Here is a 23,384-nt window from a genome sequence, read left to right as displayed (position 1 = left end):
ATTTTTCTTTCAAGATTCTGTCCCTGACTGTAGCTCAGTGGACCTACAGTCTTAAAAATGATTATATAACTTTTTACCAACTGATAGGTATTAAAGAAGAGAGGTCTTCAGTTTTATCTTCTGAGTGGGGCATGTCATACTTCTAGAATCCAAGTGGTGAGGATTTCACTGTGATAAACTAAATATATATGAGATCTATTCAATCAGGACTGACCCAAATTAACCCAGGTTTTTTTTTTAAAATGTAGTATTTACAATTGGTCCGAAATATATTTTTAATGTAGTGGATTGGATGTCCTTCCACCTTGATACATCATCATTGCATCAGGGCAATTCACAGCAGGGCTCGCTTTGCTCGCACGTGCACACACACTCTTCTGCGCATGCGCAGAAGCGTTTTGATGACGTCGGGGTTGGTGGGCGGAGCCTCCCATCGGTTTTACTACCAGTTCTATAGCTGCGAACCGGGGGCAACCCACCACTGAATTACATACATGGCTTTATACATGAAATAAATGTAACAGGCACCAATTTTTCATGTTATCGGTGCACTCAGGCTTCCCTTATATATAATTCCGGCCAGTAGTGGGTTTCACTTACCTTCGCTACCGGTTTGGAACTGTGAGAGTGTGTGCGCTTGCTTTGCTTGCGTGCGGCGCTTCTGCGTATGCACAGAGCATCTGTGATGACATCCGGGCGAGTGGGCGGAGCCTCCTGCCGCCACCACTACTGGTTCCCCAAACCAGAGCAAACCCACCACTGATTCTCACCATAGGAAACTCGGATAACATTCAACAGCGTTATATAAAGAAATTCTTTTTCACATAACTATATAGGCCTATGGGAGAATATGGACTTTGTTCTTTCCAGCCACAGTTCCTCATGCTACAAATGAATTAAGACCTTGTATTACTTCCTGTTGTCTGACTGAAATCTCAGTTTGTTAGGATCATTGTCTGATAAGAAAGTTTGAGAATGGTTTGGAGACTTGTAAGTGATATAGTAGTTATATATTTCACATGAGCAGCATTTTTTCTCCTGGATCTGTTGTGATCCATTTTAGGTGATCCTATTCTTTTATAGGGTTTTTATGTTCATAATTTGAAGGTTGCCTACAGACCTACTTCATGGCCATTTGCATTGTGTTTCTAGACAATACTAGTTAGTCATAGTATCCGTTCTTTTTCCAGCCAATATCACTTAAACTTATATGCCCCTTCATAGTGATTTATAGCCCTAAGCAGTTTACAGAGTCAGTCTATTGCCCCCAACAATCTGGGTCCTCATTTACCAACCTTGGAAGGATGGAAGACTGAATCAACCTTGAGCCAGTGAGAATCGAACTGCTGGCAGATAGCAGAATTGGCCTGCAAAACTGCACGGCTAATGGTGGGTTTCAAATTTTTTTACTACTGGTTCTGTGGATGTGGCTTGGTGGGTGTGTCTTGGTGGGCGTGGCAGGGGAAGGATACTGTAAAATCTCCATTCCCACCCCACTCCAGGGAAAGGATACTGCAAAATCTCCATTTCCTCCCAATCAGCTGGGACTTGGGAGGCAGAGAATAGATGGGGGCGGGGCCAGTCAGAATTTTTACTACCAGTTCTCCAAACTACTCAAAATTTCCATTACCGGTTCTCCAGAACTGGTCAGAACCTGCTGAAAGCCACCTCCTACCACAGCCCTTTTAGCTAAGCCTAACTAAACTTTACAAATTATATTACATTATCTTTTTCTAGGGTGATGGTGGTTCCAATGGTTGGAGACTTTGCAGTTCAGATCCCTAAAGGGTATGATGTCCATTTGATACTTTGGATCTCAGATTGTCTTCCATTAGGAGAACTGCTTGACCCATTTTTGAAGTTTCTTGTTCTAACCTAGGCTTCCTGATACAGTAAAAGCACACAATGAGTCCCCAAAACCCTCTTTTTATTTCAACGGCTGTGAATTCTGCTCATTCAGAGCCTGTTCATTCTCAATCTGTTCATTCACAGATGAATCCCAAATAGTCGTAAAGAGTCCGACAGAAGTCTGCCACAGGTCTTCTGATAAGGCTGATAAACACCCACCTTTATCTCCCTTGACTCACCGCCAAGACCTTATTGGCAATTAACTTTGCAAGGCCACACGGAACACAGATTCAACACGGAGCTGCACTCTTGAAACCAGCCAGCACGAACAACAGTTGCTTCCTGCAAAGGCCCACATGCCTTTGCTCCTCCTTTATGTCTTATGGGAGGGGCCAATCATCTCCAAGCCCTACTCACAAGTCGACCCTTTTGTTTTAACTGTTCTTGCCTTTTGGCAGCTCTGCACATGCGTGCACTGGGAACAGGCTCCCCCTGTTCTTCTGCCTCGACTCTCGAGGCTCCGGAGTCCGCACATAACTCCCAGATGGCCCTGGCCCACTCTCTGCCTCTGACGCAGAGCCCTTGTCCAAGCCTTCCCCAGACTCCAGGATTGGCCCATGTTCCTCCCCAGCCTCCTCAATGTCTGACTCTGCTGCCAGCTCCACAGGCCGGTGGCAGACCACAAAACTTATTTTATATCTATAGTTATCAAACAACAGCATCAGTAGTCACTCATAGGAAGCTAGGAGAGAAAATAAACCAAGCTGCTATTGGGGTGGGAGTGGGGGAAGAAGGGGCAGCAAATGATGAACATGCATTGCCACAGCATGTTGCAAACTCTCCCCCTCCCCATCTTGTGCTGAAACATCATATACAGAAGTACAGCTTGTATCAGGATATTGCAACACATATTTTGTCCTTTGGATGAAAATCTCTATTGGGAAATTACTGTGGATGATTTTCATTTTAATTTGTACTTACATGCTCCTAGTCAATCCTTATATCAAGATCAGAGCAAACATGCCTGCATTCAGTATGGCTAACAAAAATGTAGTTTTTCTTTATTAAACATCAGCAAATAAACAACAGGAACAATTTACATTCATTATACATCTTTATCAAAAGGGCACGAAATTTTCTTGAGTCACTACAAACAGAACTGTGGGAACATGAGCAGGGACAGTCCCAAAGAGGAGCCTTTAGTTATACCAGCCTTAAGCTGTTTCTATGCAAAACAGTAACAGAATAAGTATAAGATGGAAAGTAGGACACCAGGTAATCCTTCCTGGATTCTGAACAAAGAATTTGGTGGATGGGGATGTCAATCACAGCTCATTGCAAAAGTCCCTGTTTCCACAGTTTAAAAATTTTGCTCTGAGTCATCACTTACACATGATCAGATATATAAAGCAGTAAACAATATAGCTGTTTGTCCTGGGGTGAAGAAGTCTAACCAACCGCCAACATAAATGTGTATATTAAATTGGCTTTTGCATTAAGACCTTACAAAGAAAGAGTAGAATTTGAACAGTAGAGATTCTTGAAAGTATAGATTTTTTAAAAAGTTTAATTCAGTTTAATTGTGCTCCCAAGTGCACTTTTAACTTAACATAGATCTGCCTTTCAGATTCCTATAAATTTTCAGTCACAAGTATCAGAGAGAAGATTATGTCTCAAGATTTATTCCTACATTTTCATCAACAATGGTTTGTTTGTTCCTCAAAACTTCAGAAAATGCTCAACAGAGCATTTCAGGAGGATAAAAACATGGCTTCATTTCGTTTGGACCTCCCATTGAACTCAATGCCTTCTCTCATGATCCTCAGGAAGCTAAGAAATCAAAGGTGTTCCAGATCCCTTTTGCAAAGCAACAATCAACTAATTAAATATATGAGTAATTTAAATCAAGGCATTTCACGTGTCAAAATAAAATGAATCATTCTACATGAAAACAGTTCTAGGGTACTTCCAATATAAAGACATATATGGTAAGCCTACAACAACACAAACTTCTTATTTTTAGGTGCTACATATAATGAAAGATTCAAAAATCTGGAAGTTGATAATTTGGAAAAATAAAAATAGTTTCAAAGCAATTTCTCCCAAGTTGCATAGTGTGTAAAATGTAAGTTAATAGTATCAAACAAATCCATGGGAAGCACAAAGCAATAGAGAAAGATCATTAGATGTTTAGGACTTAATCAACTGTTACCAGTTTCATTATTATATAATAGAGGTTCATATTAAAATTACATGTGTACAGTTGCTAACAATAATTAGAGTACAAAACCTTAGTTGACTTTGTTGCAGCATGATTTTGTTGAATTAGCATCTTAAAATAATTTTACATGATTCAATACCTGTCAGATGGAAATTTGATTTATTCTTTGGAAGAACACATTCTCACACATTAGACTAAAGCGCAAGCCACAAAACCTAGTTAGATTCATGGAGATTTTAGAACTCTTCATCTGAAATACAAGGGACAGACTAATGAGAATTTACAACTCATAAATTACAGAGCAGCAGATGGAATAGCTAAGGGCTATGGATCTTAATATGGAAACAGGCTTTTTAACAACTCCATGTTTATTTTATTGTTTGCAGTTCACAGTTCCCTCAATTTACACCATAGCATTAAATAATAGCAGGACTGGAAAAAATAAACTTCAGCTAGACCACTGATTATCAGGTTTTATATCCTGAGAAGTAAATTCTTCTCCAAGTACTAGTCAAGGATTAGAAATAAATGTTCCTTTTTAAAGCTTGGTCAGGCTATATAATATAATTAGTACTACAAGCAGGAAATTATCTCATAATTAAATGATGGGAATTTTAATGGGAGGAACCCATTTTTATGGAAATGGAAATGAAAAAAATATCTTTCACAGTCTTCTAAGAAATCCACATACATTGGCAAGGAAGTTTTGCTTTATTGTTAAAGCAAGAAGGTAATAGCATGTTTTATTTTGAATATATATATGAGACATTATCTATTATTGGAGACTTATTTCTATAAATCAGCAGGGCTTAATAGTCTAAACCACTGTTTCTCATTCTTGACCATTTTAAGGTAAGCAGACTTCAACTCCCAGAATTCCCCACTCAGCATGCAAAATTCAGTTAAAGAATCTCTAGATCAGGGCTGTCAAACTTTTGCCCAAGGGCCGAATGCATCACGTGTTGGCCACACCCGCACCCGGTCCTGATTTGAATAGAAATATGTTAACCAATGTACAATATTTTAAGACTTGGACTTTAATATTATCAATGCTTTCCAATATTTTCAGCTCTAGTCGTGGAGCTATCAGATTTGAGTTTTTTAAAAAAAATCTGAATGGCCATTAGGAAATAACAACAATAAATCTCCTGACTGATGTCTCAATGTCTCAAATCTGATAACACTAATCTCTGGGTTAATCATGTGTGTTTGGATTTGGAAAGATAGACAATCTGAAAAGATTTCTAATATAATTTAGGAAGAAATCTGTTAACATTTCCCAGGAGTCCAAGCACCATTTGCATTTCACAACTCCTTTTAGATACTTGTGTAATACCAGCTTCTTATTTGCTGGCAATATTCATAGAGAGTGTAATGTAAGTCAGGAAAAACGATTTGAAAAAAACGTTGTGCTTTTACCTTGATGTTCTATTCTAACTAGCAAATAGTTGGCCTTTCCTTGCTTCGAAATGCTTGCATTAAATTGAAATCAGTCGGTCTTGCATAAATAAAAGGTAATAAATTATCAGTTGTTGACATTGGTCATTTTAGGGATTTATTGTTATTCACCCAGCACACTTTCTGTGTGAATTTCAGATTTTGGAGTGACTTCCTTGGCGTGCTTGATTGAATTTGCTGCTAGACCACCGAATAAAAAGTGCTCACTGAACAATGTGTAATCGAATGTATTTTTTAAAAAAGAAAAATGATCTCAACTGTAAAATAGCATAAAAGCAATATAAAAACCTATGCCAGGAACTGTAAAACTGGTTGAATTAAAAACACCAGGGAAATATCACACCTGAAAGGCCATTATGCAGGTGAATCACTTTAATATGCTTTGCTATATTTTACATTGTACTTTATATATGTATGTTGTAAATATTTCTTATGTGATAGCTAGCCTATTTCTAATAGCATTTCCACGTATACACATTGTTTAAACTTAATTTTCTACAGCAGACAAGGCAGCAGAGAGCCTTTTGTCATTGCTGAGGACATTTTGAGGCAGCAAGAAGGGGAATGGTGCAAGTTCAGACAATCTACTAAGCTTACTACTAATCTACAATATAGCTTAGTTTGATGTGTGAAAATATCATACAAGCCCAGTCAGTAGAGATGTGATAACAATTCTTCCTGTTTTATTGAATTACAGGTAGAGAACGATTAACTGTATCCTCCAAAATCCTTAAGAAAACCTCCATATGTATAAAAAAATATGCAATAGAAAATTATTTTATTCTAATTTTCTAAGTGCTCAAAACAGTTGTCCACCTGTTACAAACATATCTATTTTAAAATGCCAAATCTGCATCTAGAAGATGATGAGCCAGATGTTGCTAGAACCTTTCTGCCTGTTCTTTTATGGTTATATATTGTTGTGCACAACCTTTGAGCCCTGTAAATATTTTATATTGTAGGGGTTGTTTCACCTGGAAAAATATTCCCCTCAGTTTGCTGCTCTATTCTGACACACTGAGAATATGAAGAATGAATAGAGAAGAGAAAATAGGGAATACTATCTTTATGTGATTTTCTGCATAATTTGATACATTTCCAGTTGTCTTGATTTCTGGCAATATCCATTTGCAAGAATCCATTTCTATACAATGACTTTTCCTGTGATAAATCCATGTGTATATATTTTTATGCAATCAAATAATCATCAAATATTTTCATTTCAGCTGAAGCTACCATGTCTCCCCGAAAATAAGACCCTGTCTTATATTTTTTTGAACCCCGAAATAAGTGCTTGGCTTTATTTATGGGGAGGTCTTATTATTTTGGTGCACATGGAACAAAATTGGGCTCCTCTTGTCCTCTTACCTGATTTCCAGTTTTGCATTTAAATATTTATGGGGAGGGCTTATTTTCGGGGGGAGGCTTATTTTAGCGCATGTGCTCAAAAGCCCGATTGGGCTTATTATCAGGGGATGTCTTATTTTTGGGGAAACAGGGTAAATATCACCATTCAAATTACTATACTAATTTATACAAATCCACAAATGACAGAAAGGATGAATAACTTCTTGCAAAGCAAGGGAAATGCTTAGAAAGGCCCAGCATCAAATCCAAATTTCATTTCATTTCACTTTCTTCAAAATTAACTCGAGTTGATGTGATTCCTCTTTAATCATGTCTTTTAATACTTTCCCTCTTCCGTGATATTAAAAATCCAATGTTGGTGGTTTCTAGAGATCAAACCCAAGGCACTCAGGAGCACACAGAGTGATGGGGCTTCAGATTATGCACCTCTGGACTGTAACATCAAAAAGGAAGAACAAAATTCTGAATCTCGGTCCACCCAGAAGACACTAGAAACAGAAGCCAAACCATGATGGCTTTGAAATCATGCCTCCAAAAGCCTCTGAAATTAAAATTCATAATTTGGATGTCTTATTCAGCTTGTCTGTAGTTCAGTTAGCTTGCTAGTTTACATTGGGTTGCTTCGGAAGCACAGCTTGAATGAATCTATTATAAAAAATAATAATCAAAGGTCTGATTGAGTCAAAATAAAGGTAGGCCTCGGCTTACAACCATTCATTTAATGACCGTTCAAAGTTACAATGGCATCGAAAAAATGTACTTATAACCAGTTCTTGTGCTTATGACTGTGGCGGCATTCCCACAGTCATATGATCAAACTTTGGGTGCTTGGCAACCAACATGTATTTTCAATGGTTGCAGTGTCCCTGGGTCCTGAGTTTGTCGTTTGCAACCTTCCTAGGGAGGTTTGTCCCCATTGACTGTGCTTTTGACAAGCACAGTCAATGGGGAAGCTAGATTTGCTTACTAACTGCATGGTTTATTTAACAACTGTAGTGATTTGCTTGAGAACCATGGTGAAAAGATTGTAAAATGGGGCATGACTCATTTAACAACCGCCTTGCTTAGCAATGGACATTTTTGGCTCAATTGCGGTCATAAATCGAGGACTACCTATAAGAATGCAATGTACAATTAGAAAGACTTTCAAGCTTTTAAAAGAATGAAAGTCTCAGAGATTACAGTATATCAGAGTCAGCTGATTTTTTTTACCGTGTTTCTCCAAAAAGAAGAGCCTGTCTTATATTTTTGTGAACCCCGAAATAAGCACTTGGCCTTATTTTCAGGGAGGTCTTATTATTTTGGGGTGCATTTGGGGTCCTCTTGCCATCTTACCTGATTTCCAGCTCTGCGTTTAAATATTTTTGGGCAGGGCTTATTTTCGGGGGGAGGCTTATTTTAGAACATGCGCTCAAATGCGCGATTGGGCTTATTATCAGGGGATGTCTTATTTTGGGGGAAACAGGGTAGATTTACATCTATAAAAGATGTAACCCTGCTCCCGAAGCCCTTTAGACATATATAGTCACACCAAAAATAGCATTCAGTTCCTATACATCTGCATTTACACAGATCACATGCCATCTGTATTGCTGCTGTACAAAGTTTATGTATCCAGGTAGCAATAGATAGCTTCAAATATTAGCTGTAGCAAGTGACTAGCGAGCACAAAACTTTCATGAAGCTAAACAAAGCATTTTAAGCCTAGATTAATATTAGTTTGTGTCCACAATCATACTTTTTTACATTTACAGTTGTCTGTCCTAAGCTGAAGTTTGCAGTTGACCATAGAGACTAATGGACTAGAGTGCCTTAAGCAACAGACAAACCTATTGATTTCTCCGTGTATCTTCATAATGATGCTCTGTCATATCATCAATATAATGAACTCCAAAATACCATTCTTTGATTGTGGTAGGCCACTATGGTTTATGGCTGACTTTTCCCTAACAAGGCATGAGCATTATTGCTAAAATATGTATAACATCTCTGGCTTGCTCTAAATAAATTGTTTGAGTTATTACATTCAAAATGTTTAAGTCAGGAAAGTGAATGTTACCTTGTTGTGGCCCATCAGCGGCCTGTGCAGTTAGTAGCTGATTCTGACAACGAGGAGGCTGGTATGGTGCTGCGCCAGCAGCCTGTGCAGCTGGTGCTCGTGTCAGACAATGAGGAGGCTGGAGAAGATGTGGTGCCAGAGGCAAGGATTCAGCCAGGGTCTTCAGAACCTCCAGAAGCTCCCATAAGTGAAGAGGAAGAAGAGGAGGAGCCTCTTCTCAATGCACGAGCGTGCAGAGCTGTTAAAAGGCAGGAGTGGCTTCTCAGGAGGAGGTCTTCTCGACAGTAAGGCTTGGGGCTAATTGGCCACTCCCCTAGCCTATTTAAGGAAGGACGACGACTGATGCAATTTGCAGGAAACAACTTCATTCATATTCCTTCGTGTCTTGATTCTAGAAACGTTTGATTCGGCTCTTGTTTCTCTCTTGTCAATGTTGCTGCAAATTGCTTCTGGGCATTCTGCCAACCACAGTAAAATTACAGTTATCTGAAATACTGTGCCTCAGAATTGAGTTAATATTCTTTGGATTCTTGTCGGCTGTTAAGGAAGTTAAATTAACTGCTTTTGTTCAGAACAGACTGATTTAAACTGTACTTGTATTAGAACCACTACTAAGAAAGCTCATTAGTAGTCCTTAATTAGTAAACTAAGGTTCGTACGGACTTTGTATGTGCTGCATTCTTTGCGGTCCGTAACTGGGGCAGAACATACTTTAAGGGAAAAATGAAATGACAAGATTTTTATTTATTTATTTTTTATTTGTCAAGCATATATAAGATAACAGGTAAAAGTATAAACATAATTTGAATACATGAAAAGAGTAAGAGTAAAAAAGAATATTAGGACAGGGATGGTAGGCAGACTGGTGCATTTATGCAGCCCCTTACAGACCTCTTAGGAATGAGGTGAAGTCAACAGTGGACAGTTTAAGGTTAAAGTTTTGGGGGTTTGGGGAAGAAACCACAGAGTCAGGTAGTGCATTCCAGGCATTGACCACTCTGCTACTGAAGTCATATTTTCTGCAATCGAGTTTGGAGCTGTTTACCTTGAGTTTGTATCTATTATTTGCTCGTGTATTGTTGTGGTTGAAGCTGAAGTAGTCATTGACCAGTAGGACACTGTAGCAGATAATTTTATGTACTACACTTAGGTCAAACCGAAGTCTAAACCATTTCTAAACCATGCTTTCCTGGATGTTTGATAACTGAATTGCAGGAAGAGACTTCTTCCCAATCACAGGATTCATAAACTAGGGATTATGATCGTTGACTCACTTCCTGATTTCTCAAAATCTGTGTCACTGAATTGTCCTTCCTATCTGCTACTAATATAGTTCCATAAATGTCGTTATAGCGCTTTTCCTTGCACATGTGCTTGTATCCTTGATTACAGTTCATAAGAATTTCAAATTATATGTTTGAAGTACATGACCTTAGATCTGATCTCTATGCCAATGTTACAGTGTTCCAAGTTATAGCTCTAAATTAAATGGTGCTTTAGAGCACCCAAAATAATATCTACATGAACATGATTTAAAACAGTTCCCTATTTTTATCTTCATGTAAACCACTATAAAGGCAACTAAAATTCTGAAGACCTAAGCCAAGGTTATTACAATTTATAGAAACACAGGAAGCTACTATTTATTGAGCCAATACTGCCGACACAGACTGGTAGTTTATGTATGGAGTTTAAGGCAGAATTTTTTCCAGCCTTGTGTGAAGATGCCAGAGATCTTTAGACATTGTATTGTATCATGTACATTGTATCATTTTTTCTTCCTATTACTATTTAGTTAATCAAAATGTATATCCTACATTTCAATCTATCTGCCAAGGTGGTGCCTTAAATGACTCACTATGGCAGGAGACAAACCATGCATTTTAAAAATGATGAAAGTAGCTTCTGTAAGGCATCCCTGGGCCTTATTTTATACACATTTTTGAAATCCTCATAATACATTCAGTACAATGAAAGTGAAAAGCTCCCAACAACCAATACACCTGAATTCAATCCCAACAGATCACGTGTGTGTGTGCGCGCACATGTGTGTGTGTATCTGTGTGACCCTGATCCATTGGTTCTAAATATCCATCCATTCCTTCTTCTATCCCAGGGGTCAGCAACCTGGGGCTCTGGAGCCACATGTGGCTCTTTCACCCCTCTGCTGCAGCTCCCTGTCACTCAAAATATGCGTCACAACCTCCAATCTGCAACACCCGCTGGCACACGATTTATTGAGCTTTTCAACCCCCGGTAGGCCAACCATGGATAAACCCAAGAAAAAAAAAGTTTCAGAAGAAAACAGAATGTTTAATTCAACTACATATGCTAGTTTTGTGGCCGCTCAAGAAATAGTCAGGCACGGGAAGGGTTTTGTGGCTCCCGGTTTTTTCTTTTCTGTGGGAAACGGGTCCAAATGGTCTTTGAGTGTTTAAGGTTGCAGACCCCTGTTCTATCCTGTCACACCCATACACCCACTTTTAGAAGCTTTTGAATTAATTCTTTAACTTTTCAAAAGTGAGTTTCTTTTTCCTCCATTCCCCCAATTCCACTACTTAATTTGCTTAAGGGCTAGTAAAACCGTCCTTATCTTATCTCTAGTTTCTTTATCCTGCTTTTATTATTTAACCAAATGTTTTAACTTTTTCTTGACTTGCACCAACTTTAGTGCAACTGACTGTACATGGAAAAAAACGAACAATAGAAAACCTATATAAAGCTTATTGAATTACAATTCTGGATATAGTAGAATTTTAAAAAAACCATTGAGCAATTAGATGAAGCAAGATCATTCCCACATACATGTAGAGAGTGATAACAAAATACTTTTCCATTGAGCCACACAACCATAATCAGTTCTTCAAATATGTATTTTTGTGAACAAATTTTCAGATAAATGGATTTTAATAGTCCTATCTACAGAAGGTTTGAAAGAGGAAACAATGGAAAAATCATGCTGTTGACATGCAGATTTAACTTGAACTCCCCCCCCCGCCCTGTGTTTCACAAGGGTCTGACAGGCATGGAGACCTTTAAAATATGAAATGAATGTTTTATTTTTGCATTTTTACCTTTACCATTGTACACAAAAGAAGTTCCATTCCCTTTTTGATTGTGTGAGTTATAGAATACAAACACCAATTCTATAAAAGTTTACAGAGACTCTATTGGGAAATACTGAGTAATTAAAATGGAAAGCTACCCAGCACCAAAGTTGTACAGTAATCATGCACAGCAAAATCTTCCAAATGTGAAGTGATTCTTTCCCTACTAGAAGCTTTGCTAGAAATAATGCTACAATTCCTGGAATGTAAATTTAAAATAATCAGTGACTATCACTTTAGTATGGGGGGAAAATGGACTTTTACTTAGGAAAGTATAGATTGTAGTTGGGACTGGAATTACCATGACTAGACAATGCAGTCTTTAAGTGAGTCACATCTGATTTTACAATCTTTTTGCCATGGTCATTAAACAAATCATGCAAACATTAAAAAAATCTGGTTTCCCACATTGACTTTGCTTGTCAGAAGGTGACTGGGAAGGCCACAATGAAAATCAGGTGACTATACTATAAAGTCATCCTGGTTGCCAAGTTCCCAAATTTGGATCATGTACCTGCAGGGACACTATGACAGTCATAAGACGGACGACTAATTGTAAGTCACCTTTTTCATTATAACAAACAATCATTAAATGAATGGTTGTACGTCAAGGACTACATGTGGTCACAAAAATGAGCAACTTATTGATACAAAATAATGTTCGTGCAATGCTCTTTTCATTTCACCCCAGCCTAGAAAGGTTACTTGTTTCTTGTTAAACTCAACTACTGGCCATTAGATAAACATAAAGACTTGATCTCATAGGCCTTATGGCTGGGGAACAAGTCCTAGGACACTTATGGAATTCCATCTCCTTTGACTGATCATGGAAACTACATGGATTATCATGACCACAAAGACAACCAAAAAGTGCAAAATTGGATGCTATGCTGACCTGCTGAATGACCACAAAAGCATAGGACTGCATTTCTGGGCTCATTTACGGTTATATGTCCAAATCTACTGTAGTCATAGCTCAGAGGGAGCTTTTCTTACATGAATCTCAAATTTTGTTCCTAGTCCATTTAATTGCTACCCTACCCTTCAGCTATATGCCTTCTCCAATGACTGTCAGGTGTGAAAGATCAGGTCTAGATACAAAGATCCAATTAAACTGATTTATTACTAATTGTGCCTGTCAGATGTAAATGCCTTATTCTCCAATGTGTAAATAATGTATATATGGAACATCAGAGGTTAACTTATTCTTTGGACTTTAATGTATTCATAACTTACCACTCCCATTCCTAGCTCCACCCCTTGTATATATAAGGAGCCACCCTCACCATTCTCGTTGCTTCTACCTTGAATATTCAGTGAATATAGAATGCCTATCATAATTAAAAAGAAATATATTTAAAGCTTTAACTTCTATTATCTTTATTGAGTCTGATCCTGGAAATATTGCAACAAGCTGGTAGCAGAGGATGGTTAATTGACTCAATAAGTAATTAAAAATGTCCAAGAAAGATAGGCCCAACACCAGGGCCTACAGCAAAGAAATAGAAACTGATCAAGAGATGATCAACGAATCCACCAATGCGATTTCGAGAGAATCCGAAGAATACACCACTGAAGAAGAAGAACTAATGAGTGAAAATAATGACCAGAAAGAAATCGAAATAGAAAATAACGAACTCAGGTCAGAGATATTAAAGATACTAAAAAGCCAAAAGAATGATGAAAGTCTCATCGCGGACCTCCAGGAGATGCTAAAGAACAGCGGAGCAGCGAGAGAGAAAAACGTCATTAAAGAAAAACCCAAAGATCAAAAAATCGTAAGTGAGATGACTACTGAGAAAATAGTTGTTAAAAAGAAAAGATGTAATCCCGCGCGAAATTTTGAATGGCAGCCATCTTGGTTTCAACGAACTTCAAAAGAGAATGGAGCAGAGCCAATCAAAACGCTCAGTTCAAAATTTCTGGCGCGAAAAACACTATCAGACGAAGAAAGTGAGAAAGAAGTCTCAAACTCTTCAGATGATCCAAAATCAGAAAGTGAAGACGATTTAACAAAATCTCAAGTAAAATCAGCAATGAAAACGCTTTTTACTGCTTTTGGGCCAAGACTGAAAATTACCAAGACATCTACGAAGAAGCAAGAAATCAAACCGGCGACTCAAGACCTGCACGCTCCCATCCTGACTTCGAAAGCGACGACGCCCGAGCCCAGAGAGCCATGCCGATTTCGCCCTACACCACAGACAAAATCGAATACCAACGCACACAAAAAGAAGAAAAGAACCGTCACCACCACCAGAACCCCAAAAACCGAGCCAGAGACCGACTCATCTGAGGAGGAGCGGATCGAGAGAGCTGAAAGGGAGAGAACCTTCCACGACGCCACCAAAGAAGAAATGAACAACGCGCATGTGCGAAACTACGTAGACGACCCAGAAGGACTTGAACTGGCCAGAGAACCGCGCAGACTCATTGCAAGCATCCCAATGCCGTTCTGTAATTTCCTGCACTTGAGAGATCACGGACTGCCCCAGGTTGTAAGTAATGGACAGAATAATGTAGGTAACTTACCCAGTGACTTCCCAAAACTTAGAATTGATGGCATTAATTTACAAGAGTGGTATCAACAGCTTCAGGTTATTTTCATGAAAGAAAATTTACTATTCTTTATAACTAGCCCTCCAAGAAGACCTTGGACTTTAAAAATAGATTGTTTACATCATAGAGCATTTTTCATAATAATATCTAGCGTGTCTCCTGCAATGTATCATAGCATCAAACCAAACCTAACTGTATCAGAAATAATTCAATGCATGTTTAATCTATTTCACAGCGATAGCGTAGCTACAACCACAAGAATGTCTAAGGATTTCTTTTCCTCTAGAGTAAAACCAGGGGTTTCTATAAGTGAGCATTTGATAAATCTAAACAAAATAAGAGCTGAGCTACAATTGAGGGGGGAAGTGATTTCAGATCAAACAATGAAAAGTGTTATTATCAATTCACTTGATCCATCATGGGATAGATTTATGTCACACTTAGATACCATTAATTTGGGATATTTATCCATAGAAAGTCTATCTAACAAATTGATAGCAGAAGACAATTCAAGAAAAAATCGATCCAATAACCAAACAGACCACAAACCTTTTAGGAAAGTAGTCTTTCAAGATAAACATAATGAGGCCTTTAGATGCTACAATTGTGGATCCAGGGAACATAGTAGAAGAGACTGCCCCAAAGTCTCAAGAGAGAGACATAGACCAGAATATAGGAGCAAATATAATTACAGACAATCTTCCACAGATAGACACAAATATAGAAGCCCACCAAATTACAAAGAAGGTAGAGGGGGTAGAGAAAATTCAAAAGAGAGGAAATCTGGGTCACTGAATGGGCTAAATAAACAAGACAGCACCAGAACACAGCAGGATGAGAATAACAATTGGCTTATTGATTCTGGTGCAACAAATCACACCACCAACAACAAAAGTATATTATCTTCATTTGTAGAAGATAAGTTTGTGATAAAGGTAGCTAATCAAGAAAAGGTTCAAGTACTAGGCAAAGGAAATGTGACCTTGCCTGGTCTAGGGAAAATAGAGGGGGTATTATTAATCCCAGAAATACCTCACAACATACTAAGTGCCATAAAATTAAGCAGAGAATCTGATATCAATATAGTTTTCTCAAAGGGGAAAGCAACTATAGAAAAGAACAAAACAAATGTAGGTACTGTAATGATAAAAGGAGGTCTACCCTATCTGATAACTAAAGAAAGATGTTTACATAACATTGATTCAAATATGGAAGATTGTATTGAAGCAGATGATGAAAATGTCAGTAACAGTGACAATGATGAGTGTAGAATAACTCATGATCACAAAAACACATACAAGGAAAAGAAACCAAAAATAGGTAAACCAATTCATGATGAGTGTGCTCACATCTTACACAGGAAGTTAGGACATGCAAGCTTTCCTGTAGTACAAAAAATGACTGAACACGCAGAAGGTGTCAAAATAAAAAATTGTGAAAATTATTTGGAATGCTCAGTATGTAAGTCCACCAAACTAAAAACCAGTCCCAGACCAAAAAAATCTAACAGATCAACTAACAATATTTTTGATTTGGTACATATGGACTTAGTTGGTCCATTAAGTCCCTCAATTACCTATAGAAAACGTTACTTCCTAACAATAGTGGATGACTACAGCCGATATGGTTTTGTTTACACATTAAAGCACAAGGATGAAACATTTCAGAAATTTAAGGAATTCTACAAACGTATAGAAACACAACATAATATCAGAATAAAGCAAATTATGACAGATAGGGGATGTGAGTTCATGTCTAAAGAATTCTCCCAATGGTTAAAGGATAGAGGAATGTTACATTTCACGTCCAATCCTTTTTCTGCATTTCAAAATGGAGTTGCAGAGAGGAAAAATTCCACACTACAAACCATGATTAGGTGCACATTAGAGGATGCTGGTTTAGGCAAACAATTTTGGTCAGAGGCATTACATTATTCGAATTACACTCAAAATAGAACCTGGTCCAGTATTGTGAATAAGACACCATATGAGGTGATGTACAATAGAAAACCCAAATTATCACACATGCACATATTTGGAGTCACTGCAGACGTACACATACCTAAACAATTGAGGAGAAAGGGAGAAAACGTATCCAGGAGATTAAGATTCATGGGATACGAAACTGGAACCAAAGGGTACAGATTTATTGATAGTAATAACAAATTTATAGTATCCAGAACAGCTGTGTTCCATGAACAGGCCAATTGGTCAAAATTGCACCTTAATGAAATATTTCCTAATAAATGTAAAGATACGATATCTTGCGAGGAAGGAACAACAGAAAATCAAAATATTAACAAAAGTAAGAACAAAACCAAAACTTGGACTAATAGTCAGCATAAAATAAAGACAGACACATTAACAAAAAAGGAAGCTAGATTTTTGCATGATAACCATAGCAAGCCTGAAAGAACTATTAGAAACAATAGAAACCAAATACCAAATAAATACAAAGATTACATAATGCATATGAATGGAGAACAAATAACACCTAATACATATGAAGAAGTATTGAAACTTCCACATGAAGAAAGAGAAAAATGGGAACTAGCTATGGAAAAAGAGATGAAAAGTTTACAAGGATTAAATGTATTCACACCTGCGATCGCACCTAAGGATAAAACAATTATAGGTACCAGGTGGATTTATAAAATTAAGAACTTAGAAGGAGGCAATACCTTATACAAGGCTAGACTAGTTGCACAAGGCTATGCACAAAAATATCCAGAAGACTATACTGATACATATTCACCCACAGTGAGAACAGAGAGTGTCAAAACAGCCCTTGTAGTAGCATCTGCACTCAATCTGGACGTATTCCAATATGACATACAGACCGCATACTTACATGCAAAATTAGATAAGGAAATATATGTAAGAGCACCACACAGTCAATACACTAATAAGAACGAAATTTGGTTATTAAATAAGAGTCTGTACGGATTAAAGCAATCCGGCAAAAGATGGTACGATTGCTTGGTAAAAGTACTTAAGACCATGGATTTCAACGCCACCACTGCTGATAACTGTTTCTTTGTAAAAAAGAGTAATGATCATATTGAATTTGTATTAATTTACGTGGACGATATTTTATACATTGGAAAGCATAAAGAGAGCAGGGAAATCTTTGTAAATAAGTTAAATGAACACTTCTCACTGAAATCTCTGGGTAAAGTGAATAAATACCTTGGTGTGCAAATTAACAAAACTAAAAGGGGATTCAAACTTACACAGAAAGATAAAATCATCGAACTCCTAAACAAATGTAACTTAAATAATGTTAAAACCTGTGACACCCCTATGCAAACTGATTTTCTTAGAAACACTGATGAATCTTCCCCTGAGTTTAAAGACAACACATTTTACAGATCAGTTATAGGTTCACTCCTTTATATATCTAATTGGACTAGGCCAGATATTGCATTACCTCTCAATCTATTGTCAAGATATGTTAGTAAACCAACCTTGTATCATTGGGAAGCTGTCAAAAGAATTCTAAGATATCTGAAGGGTACATTAGATTTTTGTTTAATGTTGGAACCCAATAATGACAGAGAACCAAAAATTACTTGTTATGCTGATGCAGATTGGGCTGGTGATACATCATGCAGAAAGAGTACTTCTGGTTATGTTTTTCTATTGAATGATTGTCCAGTTTACTGGTATACTGGTAAACAAGAACTAGTAGCCACTTCTACTACAGAAGCGGAATATGTTTGTTTGTCCAAAGCTGACATATTAACAAAACCCTTACCTTCTAAACAACACAAATATTTAACTTCTAAATTATATGTATTATATTGTCCTGAATCAGAATGTAATTGGTGTTGTGTAACGAACCGGCATTTAGAGGGGGATTTGTCAGATGTAAATGCCTTATTCTCCAATGTGTAAATAATGTATATATGGAACATCAGAGGTTAACTTATTCTTTGGACTTTAATGTATTCATAACTTACCACTCCCATTCCTAGCTCCACCCCTTGTATATATAAGGAGCCACCCTCACCATTCTCGTTGCTTCTACCTTGAATATTCAGTGAATATAGAATGCCTATCATAATTAAAAAGAAATATATTTAAAGCTTTAACTTCTATTATCTTTATTGAGTCTGATCCTGGAAATATTGCAACAGTGCCTATGATGTTCTCAAATAACAGCACGGTTAGATAAGGTTCATCGGGATTCATGGGACATTGGACTTAAATTATTCGTGACTATGTAGGGGTTCTAGGCTGATCCCTCTTTTGACTCTGCACCAGTGGTGGGTTGCCCCCAGTTCGGTCCAGTTCTATAGAGTCAACAGTAAAACCGGCGGGAGGCTCCGCCCACCTGCCATGACATCATCACAGGTGATCTGCACATGCGCAGAAGCGCACACGAGCAAAGTGAGCATGCACATGTACTCCTGTTGCAAACTGGTAGTAAAGGTAAGTAAAACCCACCCCTGCTCTGCACCCAGATTCTGCAGACTCCTTCTCTTACAATGACAGAAGAAATGTCTGTATACCATCTTAACTATTAGATGAGTTTCATAACTATAAAGTAGAGTGAAAAATAAAAGAAATACAATTAAAAAACCATATGTGTGCTACTTCTGTTGAAACAAAAGAGAAGAGAACATTTTTGGTTCTCTTTTATTGGTGTTAATGAACATATGCAAGGTTGCTCATGATCCCACCAGAAGCATGGCTCGATTCCATTGTTTGGTTAGCCTCTCGTAAGGTGTCCTTGATATGTTCAACAGTTTACTGCTGGCTCCACTTGTTGCCTTCATTTATAAACTTTACAAGAAAAAATTATTGGGATTTCTGGTTATACATTTTAGCAGTTGCAAGCAGGCTTCAACATTTGGGGGCTGGAAAATTTAAATGTGATCTTACATTTGTTTTTTATTGCAATTTTATTCCACAGAACCCCACTACAGTTGACATTTGTTTATGATATTGCCTTAAGAAGACCTTGCCTGTAAAAATGGCAAATACTGTCTTTTGTTATAAGTTACATTCATTTATTCAACTACTATGGCTGCCCAATTGCCAAACAAGGCAGCTTATAAAGTCTGTTAAAAAGCATTATGACTAACCAAAATTAATGCAATGAAAGAACTGTGCCAGTGGAAGACAAAACTCAAGATGCATAATATTCCCTGGAGTGAATCATTCTGGCCCATCATCTTCAGAAAAAAAAACAGGTCTGAAGGCCTGCCTAAAATACAATAGAATCAGGGCCACAAGGAATACAGGGCAGGGGTGAAATGTAAAATTTGTTACTACCGGTTCTGTGAGCATGGCTTGGTGGGGAGGGGGGTAATGTGACTGGGTGGGCATGGCCAACTTTTTTAAAAAAAAACTTTTCAAAGCATTTTTTCTGATGCTTTGAAAAGCATCTGCCCATCAGACAACTCAGCTGGGATCGTCAGAGAGGCTTTTTTAAAAATGCCTCTCTAGCGATCAGGCAACTCAGTTGGGATCGTCAGACTTTTCAAAGCATTTTTTTACCACCTTTTTGGCCAAGAGGTTGCAGGAAAAAATGCTTTGAAAAGCCTCTGAGGATCCCAGCTGAGCCGTGTGATCATCAGAGGCTTTTTTTTTACTTTTAAAAGCATTTTTTCATCAGAAGAGTTTGTAGGAAAAAATGCTTTTAAAAGTAAAAAAAAAAGGCTCTGATGATCATGTGGCTCAGCTGGGCATAGTGGGGGGGGGTGCGCAGGGATTTTTGCTACTGGTTCTCCGAACCACCCGCTGCCATCACTACTGGATCGGGCGATCCGGTCCAAACCGGGAGCATTTCACCCCTGATACAGGGGCAATGCTGTTGCAAACAGCGGCATAATGATGTACGTATAATTATCTATATACCACTAAAACTCTCGCGATCTTTAAGTGGCAGAAATGTATCAGAGGGCAACAATTTTTGAATCAAGTTAGAATGCATCCCAAATCTGGGACCTGTGACTCCCAAAGGAATGAAATTGTGGGAAATTGTGGTTAATCCAGTGGTACTGATTGATGCTGTGGTCACGTGGTCCTCCTTTTCAATGTTTCATGGCAGTTTCCCAGCGAGCCTCACAATCCCTTACTCCCTCCATCACCTGAACAGGGGTGTCAAACTGGCGGCTTGTGCATTGGATGTGTCATGTTTCGTCATGCTCTCAAAACTTTTTTATTACAGCAGGCTGGCCTGGCCTAACTTTCCTCTTTTAAATTTTTAATTCGTTTGATTTTATAAATTGGGTGTTTTAATCTGTGTTTCGGCCAAAATATTTAATAATTTTAAGGGACTTTTAATATTTGTATTATCTGTATTTTATCTTGGCTGTTCACCGCCCTGAGTCCGGTATAGAAATTTGATTAATAAATAAAGAAATAATAAATAAAGAAATAAAGAAATGTGCAGGCCACGACCACCCCAGTTCCGCGAATGGGAAAAATGTTGCAAAACATCTACTTGATGGCAACGTGATGCGGCGAGCTTGACACCCATGACCTAGAAACAGCCACTATGTAGGGAGGGGAGGGGAGGGGAAGGAGGGAGGGAGGGAGAGAGGGAGAGAGAGAGAGAGAGAGAGAGGAAGGAAGGTAGGAAGGAAAGAAAAAAAGACGGACACTCATTGGGACAACTGGCAAGTAATTAGAAGTCATTCCTACTTCCACTGCTTTTTTTGCCTACCCTTGGTCATTCTGTTTCTTTCTTTAGAAGGAAATACCTCGTAAACAATGACTCAACATGACATGTTGTCTAGTAAATATATAAATATAACACTTTTCTCTCTCAGGATCCAGATATGCAATACATGCCTGAAATTATGAAGGAGGGCAATTTTAAATTCAGAAAATAGAAAGGAAAAGATTTAAAGACCAAACCCTCAAAAATATCCCATATACAATTCAGACAGTGCTGGATCCAGGGAGTATTATTTTGAGTCATGTAGGCCTGATATAAAACCAGCTCTAAGCCACTTGGATGTCTGATTCAAGTATTTATCACACACATCAACTTTCAATGAAATATTCTAGCTTTCTGTACTGCTGCCTGTTTCACAGAATTGTGTGGTCAATGATTATAGAGAAACAAATGTTTTCTCTTGGGTGGGCTGAAATTCTGGACGTATATAACAGAAAACCACATTGCATTTCCATATGAACCTGACATATTTAACTGAGTCTGGGCAACATGGGTGGGAAATACCATGTGTGAATAAATCAGGGTTTTCTTTTTTAAATAAATGTTAATGCATTTTCTCCCATCTGTAATCATTCTTAAATTTATATAATTACACTATACAATTATACTGTTAAATTTGTACAATGCTCCTAAAAGTGCCAGAGAGCTATTCATTTATATATAATTCATCTGTCAATTATATTCACACTTCTTTGCTTCTGAAATTGCATTCCCACAATGTGTGCAATATTTATAATCTTGCTTCTGAGACATGTTTTCTAAAATATTTCTGGCTTCCTTTGAACAGATTTCTGGTTACTTTAAAAACTCCTGAAGATATTTAAATGAAATTGGCAAAAAGCCTGCAGTATTGACAATGGTGAAAATCCATTTAGGATTGCTTTAAATCTATTGTAAAAAATAATTGCTCAAAACAGCTGTGCTGCATTTTTTAATTTGGAGTAAATCCAAGCCATCTCCCACATTATTTTGTTTTCATGCAAAAATACCCTAGAGTGGAATATAATGAAATTCCACTGAAAAATATGATCAAAAATAGGCTTCATTCCTAACAAAAAGCGATGTTTAGTTTCAAATCTAGAAATATGTTTTACTTTGAAACTCTTCTCTCAAAACTCTGGAACTTCTCAGAAGCATCACTACTTCATATGAAAGCAGATGCCAAAATTGATGTCCAATCTTTGCTTGAACATATTCAGTGAAAGGAAATTCAACATTTTTATCAGTAATTGGTTCTTCTTTCAATTGGTTATTCTTACTCTGAATGAGATTTTTCTAACATTTAATCAGCTCTGCCTTTTACAAACTGAAAGGACATTATTTTGTGTCCTAACACTGCAGGTATTCTAAAAGAACTTCCTACTCGAGTATCCTACTCGAATCGAAATGCAGCAAGTAAATGTAATTAATAGGCTGAGATAATTTTCACCATGTACCTCTTGCCTCTCTAGGTAAGACCATAACAGACAAATGCAAAGAAGATGAGGTCCCTCCCACCTTAAATGGAATAACTCCCCGGGTTAAGATGAGATTGAATCTGTTCTTCCTGTGAACTGTTCAAAAGTTTGAAAATCAAATCCTGCACTAATTTCCTGATGCTCAGTGTGCTGGGCGGGCTGGCTGGCTGGAATATGTAAAATCTTATTTATATTTAATATATAACTTTTTTGAGTAAGAATATAGCAATAACAATGTATCACAATGGCAGACACAAATTAAATACATACATATAACTATACCTATACATACATAATATATACCAAACATATGCATAAAATTGTATTGAAAGTTTTAACAATAATTAGACTATTAAAAACTAAAGTACAGTTAAAAGGAAGAAAGAGAAAGAAAAAGAGCTAAAAGTGCAGAAAGAGTAGACTTAGAATAGGGCTGTCAAACTGGCGGCCTGCTGGCCGGATGCATCACGCACTGGCCACGCCCACGCCCAGTTTAGCGAAGGGGGGGGAAGTCCCGATACATTACATGACACCGCCATGACGCCGCAAGTTTGACACCCCTGACTTAGAAGAAAAGTACAAGAAAATAGAAAAAAGAATATAAAGAAATATATAAA

This window comes from Pantherophis guttatus, chromosome 1 (assembly GCF_059756535.1).
Source record: "Pantherophis guttatus breed Tessera chromosome 1, ASM5975653v1, whole genome shotgun sequence".
In the NCBI taxonomy this organism is placed as follows: domain Eukaryota; kingdom Metazoa; phylum Chordata; class Lepidosauria; order Squamata; family Colubridae; genus Pantherophis; species Pantherophis guttatus.
Note: the sequence above shows the minus strand (reverse complement) of the source record.